This window comes from Tachyglossus aculeatus, chromosome 5, assembly GCF_015852505.1.
Source record: "Tachyglossus aculeatus isolate mTacAcu1 chromosome 5, mTacAcu1.pri, whole genome shotgun sequence".
In the NCBI taxonomy this organism is placed as follows: Eukaryota; Metazoa; Chordata; class Mammalia; order Monotremata; family Tachyglossidae; genus Tachyglossus; species Tachyglossus aculeatus.
Window position 1 is genome coordinate 47661068 of NC_052070.1, and position 13403 is coordinate 47674470.

Below are 13403 nucleotides of genomic sequence, written 5' to 3' on the forward strand. Positions count from 1 at the left end.
ACTGCCCCAGGGCCTTGCTTTGCCCACCTCAGAGACTTTAACTTCCTCAGAAATGAACAGAAAAGTGGGAGTTGACAAGCAAAGAAGCAGGACAGAAGAAATCAAGAATCTCACCCCTGGGAAGACTATAATCTCCACCTGTAAACTCCTTTCATTCAATCGTATTTATTGAACACTTACTGTGTGCAGGGCACTGTAGTAAGCAATTGGGAAAGTACAATACAATAATAAACAGTGACAATTCCTGCCCACAACGAGCTCACAGTCTAGAATGGGGGAGACAGCCATCAATACAAATGGGCAGGGGTCAGGTCTACCAACTCTACTGTATGGTACTTTTCCAAGCAGTGCAGTGTTCTGCATACACTAAGCACTCAATAATAGCATTGATTGGTTGATGGATTGATTGGGTGGCTATTTCCCAAAGGGTTGCATGTCTGTGGTTAGGGTGGGCGGCCACTAGTGCTGGCCTCTTGCGGTTCAGTCCATTAAAGACCCAAGACCCACCAGGAGGCTGGCTTTTATGTGGATCATTTGACTAAAGGCTGGAATGGGTGTCTCCTTGGAAGCAGACCCGGTAGCCAGAGGGACTCTGGACTAGACCCTGCTCTGGGACTTCTACTTTGATCAGATCAGCTCCTGGCCTACCCTGGAAATAGCATATCCCTTGATTTCGCAAGATTGGGTGGGGCCTTGTGGTTTGGATGGTCTGGCTCCCTGATGCTGGGAAACCCACGGAAAAGTAGGGAAGCAGTGTAGCCTAGTGGAAAGAGAATGGGCCTGGGGGTCAAATGACTTGGATTCTAATCCCAGCTCTGCTACTTGTCTGTTGTGTGATCTTGGGCAAGTCACTTAACTTCCCTATGCCTCAGTTTCCTCCTCTGACTGTGAGCTCATTGTGGGCTGGGATTGTCACTGTTTATCGCTATATTGTTCTTTCCCAAGCTTTTAGTACAGTGCTCTGCACACGGTAAGTGCTTAAGAAATACAATTGATTGAATGACTGAATGAATGAATAAAATGGGGATTCAATATCTGATCTCCCTCCCACTTAAACAGTGAGCTCCATGTGGAACAGGGACTGTGTCCAATCTGGTTATCTGAAATCTATCCCAGGACTTAGTCCAGTGCTTGAAATATAGTACATGCTTAATATCACTATTATTTTTTATTATTAATATTATTAATAAAGTGAGTGGGCAGCAGAACCATTTCAGACTTCAGGCTAGGAAGGGATAAGGCAGAATGAGTTATTGCCGAGGGAAAGAGGACTCAGGAGACTTTTCTCCTGTCTTGGGAAGAAGCAACTGGGCTTTCTTGGTCATCCAGCTCCAGATGGTGTTGCATCAACAGTGCAGATGTCATTAGGGAGGGGAAATGTGCAAGCCATGAAGAAAGGGAAGAAGAAAATCTAATTCTGGACTCCTCTTTCTAAATTCTACTGGTAGGATCAGCCAAAGGTTTTCCTAGATCACACTCCAAGCACTCATCCCTTCCCCGCTTCACCCTTTAACTGCTCAGTCTCACAAGCTCCTTTAGAACCAATTTTGCAGATGAGCCCTTGGAGACACTGAGAAGCTAAGGCACTATTGGTCCATGGTCATGTCCTGAGACTGAAGTTGGGTCAAGAACTCAGGTACCGGGATACCTTGGGCCTCCTTTGCAAACTGCCACACCATAATGCTACTCTTGCTCCGGTAAATAGCTGAAACTTGTCTTACCAACTAAAACTGCTTTATCTGGGGTGGGGATGTTATCTTCCTCTTTTGCATTCCCCCTGAGCCTGGAGGTCCACTGTCTGGTCATTTGCATATCAAGGGGGAAAAGTGTCTGCTTTTCCAGTTACCACAGACTCTTCTCCACCAGTTTCCATCTACCTGTGGGAGGGACAGGTCAAAACTAACACATTTTTCTTGACATTTGTATGCTTTTAGTACCATACGCTCCTAGCAGAGGCACTGCTAAACTCGCTATCTCAACTCAGCCCCTGCTGTGGGACAAAACACCCAACCTTTAATAATAATGATGGTATTTGTTAAGCGCTTACTATGTGCCAAGCATTGTTCTAAGCGCTGGAATAGATACAAGGTTATCAGATTGTCCCATGTGGGGCTCACAGTTATAATTCCCATTTTGCAGATGAGGTAACTGAGGCACAGAGAAGTGAAGTCACACAGCTGACAAGTGGCTGAGCTGGGATTAAAACTCAAGACCTCTGACTCCCAAGCTCTTTCCACTAAGCCACACTGCTTCTCTGAACCTTTACCCCAGTTCCTACTTCTTCTCTCAGAACGCATTGTGGGAAGTGGTACTAATGGTAATGGTATTTACTGTGAGCTCCTCCTGAGTAAGATGCATTTAAGAAAGTACAAAAGAAGCACAAGACACCTTCCCGGCTCATACAGACTTTACACTGACAATCAGTAGCACTGGATCAAAATATAAGGTGTGTGAGCCCATCTCTACTGTGTCTGTTTTCACTCTGGTCCCCCTTTCCTCTTGTTCATATGGAATACACCCTAACCCTACTTCAGGTTTATGCAGGCATTCTTTAGATGAATGAGAATGGAGAGAGGGTCATTCATTCATTCATTCATATTCATTGAGTGCTTACTGTGTGCAGAGGACTGAACTAAGCGCTTGGAACAGTACAACAACAGACAGTCACATTCCCTGCCCTTAGGGAGTTTACAGTCTAAAGGATCTAGAGGGTCGTGAGTTCTAATCTCGACTCCACCACTTGTCTGCTATGTGACCGGGCAAGTCACTCCACTTCTGTGGGCCTCAGTTACCCACCTGTAAAATGGGGATTGAGACTGTGAGCTCCACCTGGGACAGGGACTGTGTCCAGCACACAGTAAGCACTCAATAAATACGATTGAACAAATGAATTTGCTTGTATCCACCCCGGCGCTTACTACAGTGCCCGGCGTATAATAAGTGTTTAACAAATACTACAGTTATAAGAGAACAGTTTGAAAATGCTAAGCAGTAGTTCTTTCGCCACCCTTGAATGCCCTCCCTTCTTTCTCCTCCTCAAGAAATCCTTTCACCTACTGAGTTTCAAGGGTGACACAGGTATATTGCAATTCTGAATGAATCAGCCTCTTGAAATTCAGCTTGGGAGTCAAATAACCCCCAGGCACTGCAAGGGTAGAGTTTCCAAAGCAACCTAGTCCCATGGGAGTAAGATGGGAGACAGCATATGGGTTCTTCCTTGGAGATTTGTATTCTAGCTTTCCTTAAGTAAACTGGCACATTGGCCTGAATGGGTGACAGCATACAGGTTCCTCCTTGGAGATTTGTATTCTAGCTCTCCTTAAGTAAACTGGCCCATTGGCGTGAATGAAGGGTGGAGTCAGGGTTTCTCATTCAGTTTTACATCTTAAGGATTTTCTATATCTAGGCAGAGAGAAGACCAACAATAATAATAATAATAATGGCATTTGTTAAGTGCTTACTATGTGCAAAGCACTGTTCCAAGTGCTGGGGAGGATACAAGGTGATCAGGTTGTCCCATGCAGGACTCACAGTCTTAATGCCCATTTTCCAGATGAGGTAACTGAGGCACAGCCTCTTATCTCTCCGGTCGTTCTTTCTCAGTCTCTTTTGCAGGCTCCTCCTCCCCCTCCCATCCTCTTACTGTGGGGGTTCCCCAAGGTTCAGTGCTTGGTCCCCTTCTGTTCTCAATATACACTCACTCCCTTGGTGACCTCATTCGCTCCCACGGCTTCAACTATCATCTCTACGCTGATGACACCCAGATCTACATCTCTGCCCCTGCTCTCTCCCCCTCCCTCCAGGCTCGCATCTCCTCCTGCCTTCAGGACATCTCCATCTGGATGTCCGCCCGCCACCTAAAGCTCAACATGTCGAAGACTGAGCTCCTTGTCTTCCCTCCCAAACCTTGTCCTCTCCCTGACTTTCCCATCTCTGTTGACGGCACTACCATCCTTCCCGTCTCACAAGCCCGCAACCTTGGTGTCATCCTCGACTCCGCTCTCTCATTCACCCCTCACATCCAAGCCGTCACCAAAACCTGCCGGTCTCAGCTCCGCAACATTGCCAAGATCCGCCCTTTCCTCTCCAACCAAACCGCTACCCTGCTAATTCAAGCTCTCATCCTATCCCGTCTGGACTACTGCACTAGCCTTCTCTCTGATCTCCCATCCTCGTGTCTCTCTCCACTTCAATCCATACTTCATGCTGCTGCCCGGATTATCTTTGTCCAGAAACGCTCTGGACATATTACTCCCCTCCTCAAAAACCTCCAATGGCTACCGATCAATCTGCGCATCAAGCAGAAACTCCTCACCCTGGGCTTCAAGGCTCTCCATCACCTCGCCCCCTCCTACCTCACCTCCCTTCTCTCCTTCTACTGCCCAGCCCGCACCCTCCGCTCCTCCACCACTAATCTCCTCACTGTACCTCGCTCTCGCCTGTCCCGCCATCGACCCCCGGCCCACGTCATCCCCCGGGCCTGGAATGCCCTCCCTCTGCCCATCCGCCAAGCTAGCTCTCTTCCTCCCTTCAAGGCCCTGCTGAGAGCTCACCTCCTCCAGGAGGCCTTCCCAGACTGAGCCCCTTCTTTCCTCTCCCCCTCGTCCCCCTCTCCATCCTCCCGTCTTACCTCCTTCCCTTCCCCACAGCACCTGTATATATGTATATATGGTTGTACATATTTATTACTCTATCTATTTATTTATTTATTTTACTTGTACATTTCAATCCTACTTATTTTATTTTGTTGGTATGTTTGGTTCTGTTCTCTGTCTCCCCCTTTTAGACTGTGAGCCCACTGTTGGGTAGGGACTGTCTCTATGTGATGCCAATTTGTACTTCCCAAGCGCTTAGTACAGTGCTCTGCACATAGTAAGCGCTCAATAAATACGATTGATTGATTGATTGATTGATTGAAGTGACTTGCCCAAAGTCACACAGCTGACAATTGGTGGAGCCGAGATTTGAACCCATGACCTCTGACTCAAAAGCCCGTGCTCTTTCCACTGAGCACGCTGCTTCTCTGCCATTAATGCCATTAATGTTTTAGTGACACCAAGTGATCAAGCAATCAATTGTATTTATTGAGTGTTTACTGTGTTCAAAGCATTGTAAGATGCTCCTGGTAGAATACAATACAATAGTAGATAAGATTTTTGCCCTGAAGGATTTTACAATCTAGTGGGGGGGGGGGGGGGGGGGGGGCGGTCAGACATTAAAATAAATTACAAATAGGGGAAACAGCAGAGTATAAGGACTTGTACATAAATGTTGGGGGTGGGGTGAGTATCAAAGTGCTTAATGGGTCTGTAGCCAAATGCAAAGGCCACACAGAAAGGAAGGCAGATAGGGTGGGGAAATTAAAGGTTAGTCAGGGAAAGCTTCTTGGAGGAGATGTGATTTTAGTATGGCTTTGAAGACAAAAGAGTGGTGGTCTGAAGAGGAAGGAAGTTCCAGTCATCAGGGAGATGTGAACAAGGGGCTGTTGGAGAAAGGGATGGGAGATTGAGGTACAGTGAATAGGTTGGTGTTAAGAGAAGCAAAGTGTGCTCCTTCATGAGTGTTACAGTGGGAGATCAGCTAGGTGAGGTAGAAGGATGAGAGATGATTGAAAATTATTTATGGTATCAAGTGCTTACCGTGTACTCAACTTGGGGCTAGATTCAAAATAATAAACCAACACAGTCCCTGACCCACATAATAATAATAATAATGTTGATATTTAAGTGCTTACTATGTGTCAAGTGCTGGGGTAGATACAGGGTAATCAGGTTGTCCCACGTGGGGCTCACAGTTTTCATCCCCATTTTACAGATGAGGTAACTGAGGCACAGAGAAGTGAAGTGACTTGCCCAAGGTCACACAGCTGACAAGAGGCGGAGCTGGGATTAGAACCCATGATCTCTGACTCCTAAACATGTGCTCTTTCCAGTAAGCCATGCTGCTTAGGGCTCACAATCTAAAAGCAGAGGAGAGCAGGTACCTTGTCCCCATTTTATAGATGAGGAAACTGAGCCCCACAGCGACTAAGTGATTTACCTAAGGGCAACTCTAATGATTGCTCTGACTAAAGCAAAATATACAGCTGGCCCTGAAATGCAGTGCACATCTGCTTCCCCTAGGAAGCCACCCAAGGCAAGCTTGCCAGCTGATTCGATTAATCCTTCCAGTCGTTACTTTTAAAAGGTCATTACTGAATCCCAACCAAAAGGTGGAGCAAGTCGAGTGATGCAAGGGATGAAAAGCATGCTGCAGATTGCCAAGGGGCAGGAAGCACTCTTCCTTAACTCAGGCCTTTCCACTCACACACTTATTGTCACCTGGAGAGTCTTAAATGCTGTCTAGAAATTCCTGGGTGGTGTTTATCAGCAAGGTGGTAATCTCTTTACAAAGCAAGTGCTTTTAAAACAACAATAACCACAAAAAATAGTATTAGATTAGTAAATTTGTTTCACCTACAGAACATTCACATGGATTAACAGTTAAGCCTGGAGGTCCTGGAGTTCCATGCTAACAGCATCTGCTATGAAACAATTTAGGATGGGAAAAGGCGAAAAAGTATTTAGATTCTCCAGTAAAACTTACCGAGAAAATGTAAGCAGGAGAACACTACTACCCAACTGGAAGGAAGCCAGGATCTCCAACCATTCCCTTTTTCTTTACTCCTCCCCCAACACTTCCCTCAAAACTGTGGCAATTTTTATCCACCGAGATCTTCCTTTTTATGCAACTCACACTAAGACCTCGCACCTCGCCTTTAGAGGAGTAGTGTCCTCCTTTGAATTACAAACAGAGCCTCCAGAGGACGGCAGCTCTGCCTTGGGAAATCTCCCCTCGGAGCACTGGCAAGGCCACAACTGGTCTTGGTTTATGAGATCTGACATCCTCCCAGTCCCAGGCAGAATGGCTGGCCTTGCCTTCCTGAACCACTAATGCCAAAAGGCTGACTGAACCTAAGGGCCGAGCTTACCAGCCCCTGGTAATCCAGAGAGAATGATGGGGTGTCATCATGTCTTTCAGAGAAGACAAAGGAAGACAAACTTGACTCGCCTCCAATGCCACGAGGCCGACCGGGCCTAAGGCCTGAGCTTACGCCCAGCCCCTGGTAAATAAACCACAGAGAAGGATGGGGTGTCATCGTGTCTTTCAGGGAAGACATATAAGTGACCATGAAAGCACCCCTCGTTCTCCTAAGACAACCCCCAAGTTTCCCAGACACCAGATGACAATAGAGAACCTCGAACATTAAGTGAAGGTGAACTGTGAAGCAGGCTGTGATTTGGGGGTAAACAGACTTGTGTTATTTAAAATATCACCAGATTGCCCATGATGGCTGCTGAGTGATCCAGGATTAGCGGTGTGGAATTTGTAGATGATGTAACCACAGATCGACTGCCCTGGCACCAAGACTACTGTGTCCACAAAATCTCAAACGCCACAAAACACATTATCTGGTTCAAAATGGATCTGGTGATGCCATCCATTGCTGGAGAAGCTGCGTGACCTAGTGGATAGAGCTCGGGCCTGAGAGTCAGAAGTATCTCCTGGATCTGCCCCTTGTCTGATGTGTGACTTTGGGCAAGTCACTTCATTTCTCTATGTTACCTCATCTGTATAATGGCGATTGAGACTGTGAGCCCAATGTGAGTTAGGGACTGTGTCCAACCTGATTACCTGGCATCTATCCCAGTGCTAAGAACAGTGCTTGGCATATAGTAAGTGCTTAACACCATAATTATTATTACTACTATTATTACCAGGATTCTAATCCCTGCTCGGCCACTTGTCTGCTCTGTGATGTTGGCCAAATCACTTAACTTCTCTGTGCCTTAGTTCCCTCATCTTTAAAACGGGGATTAAGATTGTAAACCCTATGTGGTACAGGGGCTGTGTCCAATATGATTAGTACAGCGCTTAGTACAGTGTCTGGCACATAGTAAGCACTTGACAAAAACATAAAAAAAGTCTTTGTTCCCATCTCAACTTGCTTGAAATGCAGGTTTGCAGCTCCTACTGTGGCTGCTCCTATCCTGAAAATGGCTGCACAGTACACATGCAGGTTGGATGGAGGGGGGTGGGGAGAGAGGAAGGGCCTTGGAAGAGTCCCTAAACCCCAGACAGAGGTTTTTGTGGTGGGGGAACCTCATCAGCACCCTTTATAATAATGATGGCATTTATTAAGTGCTTACTATGTGCAGAGCACTGTTCTAAGCGCTGGGGGGATACAAGGTGATCAAGTTGTCCCACGTGGGGCTCACAGTCTTAGTCCCCATTTTACAGATGAGGTAACTGAGGCACAGAGAAGTTAAGTGACTTGCCCAAGGTCACACAGCAGACATGTGGTGGAGTCGGGATTCGAACCCATGACCTCTGACTCCAAAGCCTGTGCTCTTTCCACTGGGCCACACTGCACCCTTTCCCCTACCAACTCTGTTATATTGTCCTCTCCCAAACACCTGGTACAGTGCACTACATACAGTAAGCACTCAATAAATATGAAGCAGCTTGGCTCAATGGAAAGGGCACGGGCTTGGGAGTCAGAGGTCATGGGTTCAAATCCCAGCTCCACCAATTGTCAGCTGTGTGATTTCGGGCAAGTCACTTAATGTCTCTGTGCCTCAGTTACCTCATCTGTAAAATGGGGATGAAGACTGTGAGCGCCCCATGGGACAACCTGATCATCTTGTATCCCCCCCCCCACGCTTAGAACAGTGCTTTGCACATAATAAGCGCTTAAATGCCATCAGTATTATTATTATCCCTAGAAACTGGCCATGCGAATCCTTCCCCATGACTTTGCAGTTTAGGAAGGAGGATTTCGCCAAGTTCTGAGATTTCATGAGGTGAAAAGGCCCGGAAGTCTCTTTCTGTGGCCTCACTTAGCCTCTGTGTGCCTGAGGCTCTGCCTCCTAAAGTGCTTCCAACCCTCCCGGGATGGGGAGAATAAGGTATTCCTTTGCTGTCTAGCTGCAAAAACATGTTTAGGATTTGCCAGGCCCCCTTGCTTCACCCGCAGGACCGTCTATGTTGCCGACTTGTACTTCCCAAACGCTTAGACTGTGAGCCCACTGTTGGGTAGGGAGTGTCTCTATATGTTGCCAACTTGTACTTCCCATGCGCTTAGTACAGTGCTCTGCACACAGTAAGCGCTCAATAAAGACGACTGATTGATTGATTAGTTCAGTGCTTAGTAAGGGCTCAATAAATACGATTGAATGAATGAACCGGCCTCTTCTGCAACGGGCACGTCCCTTTCCTCGAGGATAACTAATTCCTCAGGGCCAGTGCTTGACTCATGGCATTTACCGGGAAAGCGGCACCCCTCCCTCTGCATCCCTCTCGGACTCCCGAAGCAGGGGAGGGAATAAACACACGAGCTAACGAGGCCTGACTCGTCACAGCCCCAGCTGACAGCGGCCGGCTCTTCCCACCACCGCGGCTCGGGAGGTGAGTGGGGAGGCCCGGAGGAAGGGGCGGAGGGAGGCGGCTGGGAGGTGCAAAGAAAGCCCCAGCTGAGAGCAATTCGCAGCACGTGACGAGGGAGGGCTCGCCTCTTACCTCCTCTCTCCCCTCCTCGGATGAGCCTGGGGATCGGCCTGCGGCCCCCTCCCACCGGTCCTGCACCACGCGCTCCTCTCCTACTATTGTGCGCTTTCGTGTTCAGAGCGGGTTGGCGCTCCCGTTTAAAGCCACCGGCTGAGGTTGCATTTGTGGGGAAGCATTCACAGCCGCCGGTTTTTCCATTTTATTTGGGAAGAAGTACTGATTAGCCCGCGCGCACCCACGCGAAGCTCCTGGCCTTCAGCTTGCAGTGGGAGCAGCCCGGGCCTAGAGAGGGGATTTTTTTTTCCCCCCATCCTTTTCCCCCCTTTCTGCACTACGGGAAGCGTCCCGGAAAGCCGCGGTTAAGCGCAGAAAAAGAAAGCCAGCTAGCCAGAAGGATAAAGAGCAACTGCAGACACAGCGGGGAGAGGTGGGCGAAGCCATGGCCCTGCGCTGCGCCCCTAAACGGTAGGTAGGAGGGGTGGGGGGCGCCGTGCATAGAGGGAGGGGTGGGCGGACAGGGGAAGGCCGGGCCCCTCCTGCTGTGGGACCTGGGGATGTCCCCGCTGATTGCTGTCGCTCGTGGAAGTGGGGGGAAGCCTGGGGGGGGTCTCTCCACCGCCCCCCTTTTTGCACCTGGAGCCTCAGTCACCGTGCAAAATCTCTGCACCCGCGGGGTGGGGGGCAGCTTGGAGGTGGGTGGCAAAAGGGCTCGCCTCTCCAGCCCCTCGTGGGCAAGGGGGCTGCAGGGCCTTGGCCCCCTCCTCACCCTTCCTCTGTCCTGCTGGGCGGAGAAGGGGCTCTTTCTCATCAAAAACTTTGGTTTCGCTTTTCCCGCCCGGCCTGTGACCGCCTCTCCCGCCGGGGTTGTTCCTGCGGGTTGTCAGTGGAGCGCGTGCATCCCCCCAAACTTGCCCAGCTCTCGGACCCTCCTCTCTTCCCCACTTCTGCCAGCCCGGGATGCCCAAAGTAGCTCTTATTGCTGTTGTGTTTTGCCTTTAAAGCAAAACAACAATCAGCCAATAACGCTGCCTTTTAGAGGAAATCTGAGTGCAGAGCAGAGAGGAGGGCAATTGTGTTGCCGAATTGTACCTTCCAAGCGCCTAGTACAGTGCTCTGCACACTGTAAGTGCTCAGTAAATACGATTGAATGAGTAAATAATAATGATGGTATTTGTTAAGCACTTGCTATGCGCCAAGCACTATTCTCAGCGCTGGGGTGGATTCAAGGTAATAAGGTTGTCCCACGTGGGGCTCAGTCAATCAATCAATCGTATTTATTGAGCTCTTCCTGTGTGCAGAGCACTGTACTAAGCGCTTGGGAAGTACAAGGTGACAACATATATCATCATCATCATCATCAATTGTATTTATTGAGCGCTTACTATGTGCAGAGCACTGTACTAAGCGCTTGGGAAGTACAAATTGGCAACATATAGAGACAGTCCCTACCCAACAGTGGGCTCACAGTCTAAAAGGGGGAGACAGAGAACAAAACCAAACATACTGACAAAATAAAATAAATAGATTAGATATGTACAAGTAAAACAGAGTAATAAATATGTACAAACATATATACATATATAGACATATATAGACTCCCTACACTGGGCCCCGAGGCGCTCTCCAAACCCAAGGCTGGGTCGCCTGAGGGACTCGAGGCCGCTCCACTTGAGGCAGGCAGGCGGAGGATAGAGACAGTCCCTTCCCAAAGACAGTCCCCTATTTTACAGATGAGGGAACTGAGGCCTAGAGCAGTGAAGTGACTTGCCCAGGGTCACACAGCAGACAAGTGGCGGAGCTGGGGGAGGGAGGGGGTTAGAGCTCACGTTCTCTGATTCATTCATTCAATCGTATTTATTGAGCGCTTATTGTGTGAAGAGCACTGTAGTAAGCGCTTGGAAAGCACAATGCAGCAAAAAAAGACAATCCCTGCCCACACCGGGTTTACAGTCTAGAAGGGGGAAGACAGACATCAAAACAAGTAAACAGGCATCAATATAAATAGAATTATAGATATGGACATATGTACACAAGTGCTGTGGGGTGGGGAGAGGGGGTTAGAGCCCGTGCTGTAATAAAGCTGTTACAACTCTTCCCTTCGGAGAGGTGTCAGCTGCAATTTGAGCTAGGGGGTGGGAGAGTTTCTTCTCCAGGCCCTCTTCCCGTCCAAGGATTCAGCTGTTGAAGGAACCCGGAGAGAGTCCAGGCCAGAGCGAGGTCACCTGAGTTTCACCAGCAAACGGCACTAGAGAGTCCTGGCCTGTAGAAGAGAGAATTCAGAGTTTCCTCCAGGTTACTAAGGGAGACAGCGCTCTGGGTGCACTGTGTGGAAACACAGCTGCCTTGTGACTGCAAGGCAACCTGACAGCCCCAGAAAGCAGCCTAAACTTTGCTTCTCAGAGTTGTTTTCCCCCCTCCCCTTTATGTGTGTGTGCCAACGACAGTGTGCTACAATCCAGCTCGAAATTATAAGTGCTTGATGGTGGTGATGGTGATGATCTAAACTTCTGTGACAAGCTAGATGCCCAGCTTCGGCTCACACTCTCGAAAAAAATTAAAATAAATATATAGCTTTTGGTTGCATTGGCATTTGGTGCTTCCTGAGTGAGTAATATTTAATTAAACACTCCAGCATAGCATCGGAGCCTGGTCATGAGTTGAGATTTAACAGGTGTTCATTGTAAAAACCCTATCCTCTAGGATGACTAAAGTATGATAAATAGCAGAAGTATGTTATGTGCCCCTCTTTTAAAAAAAAAAATTAAAAAACCGGGGGAAATGGAAAGGGATGCCAGGGTCTTACAGGACTTTTTTTTTTTCCTTCCCTGGCTCTCTTTATTTAATTTGCTGAAAATCTGGCTTTGCCAAACCAGTCCAGAGAGAACTATCTCCTTTCCCACCTACTGCTGCCCATCTTTTACCTCTTGCAACACGTATGAGAGAGGTAGTATTTCATTTTAGGGACTGACTTGATCATTTTGATACTCTAAGGCAGCATTCCACCCTGAGCTGCTGCTGCTGCAAGTAACCAGGCTGTCTCTTCAGAACTAAGTTGTGAAATTGTAGTATGATGAGATGCTATTTTTTACTCTCATCCTGTCTTTGACCATAATGTCCAGGTTGTGTGTATTTTGTAAGACCGATTCTGAAGACAAGGGACAGAAACTCAGATGTGGTGGTTTTCCTGCCTTCACAATCCTCTTTTAGAGGGAAAAGAAATGGTGGAGACCATTGTTGGATGTTGTTGGTAGAAATCTGTATGTGCCCGTTTCTCTGTCAAAATTCATCTTACATTTTGCTGCCATTCTGCACCCTGAGCATCTTCATTGTGAAGTGAACCAGTTTTTTCCCTGTTTGAGCTCCCCCAGTGTTGCTTAACGTCAAAAAAAAGTTTAGTTGATCATTTATTGAGCAGTTACTGTGTGCAGAGCATGGTACTAAGTGCTTGGGCAAGAACAGTGTAACATGGTAGACATTCCCTGCCCACAAGAAGCTTAAAGTCTAGAGGGGGGAGACAGACATTAATAAAAAATAAATTTGGATATGTACTTAGGGGCTGTGGGGCTGGGGATGGGGTGAATAAAGGGTTCAAATCCAGATGCGATGATGCAGATGCGTAGAAAATCTCTCTTACTTTACCAACATCTTCCCTGCTGTCCCTGAGGTCTTTAGCCCTTGAAGCAGTGACAGTTGGGTTGAGGGGGGTGGGGTGAGGTCTTGCCACTGGCCCCCATCTGGATCCAGCAGCTTACATTATTCCTGTGGAAAACTGCCTCTAGTGGATTTTGACAGTGATAACTGTGGGCTTGCAATTTTTTTTTTTCCTTTTCCTGCCAAACTTGTAGAGGACTTTCTGG

At 47.9% G+C, this 13403-nt stretch overlaps 1 protein-coding gene across 1 annotated transcript in view; it reads left to right on the top strand.

Annotated features, from left to right (window-relative positions):
* The first annotated feature begins 9604 nt into the window (after window positions 1-9604).
* The window catches only part of SPSB1 (splA/ryanodine receptor domain and SOCS box containing 1), a 118812-nt gene continuing 115013 nt past the window's right edge, over window positions 9605-13403 (top strand). Inside the window, exon 1 of the mRNA XM_038746500.1 lies at window positions 9605-10011. The gene's annotated coding sequence lies outside the window, so the exon portion shown is untranslated. The remainder of the gene's footprint in view (window positions 10012-13403) is intronic.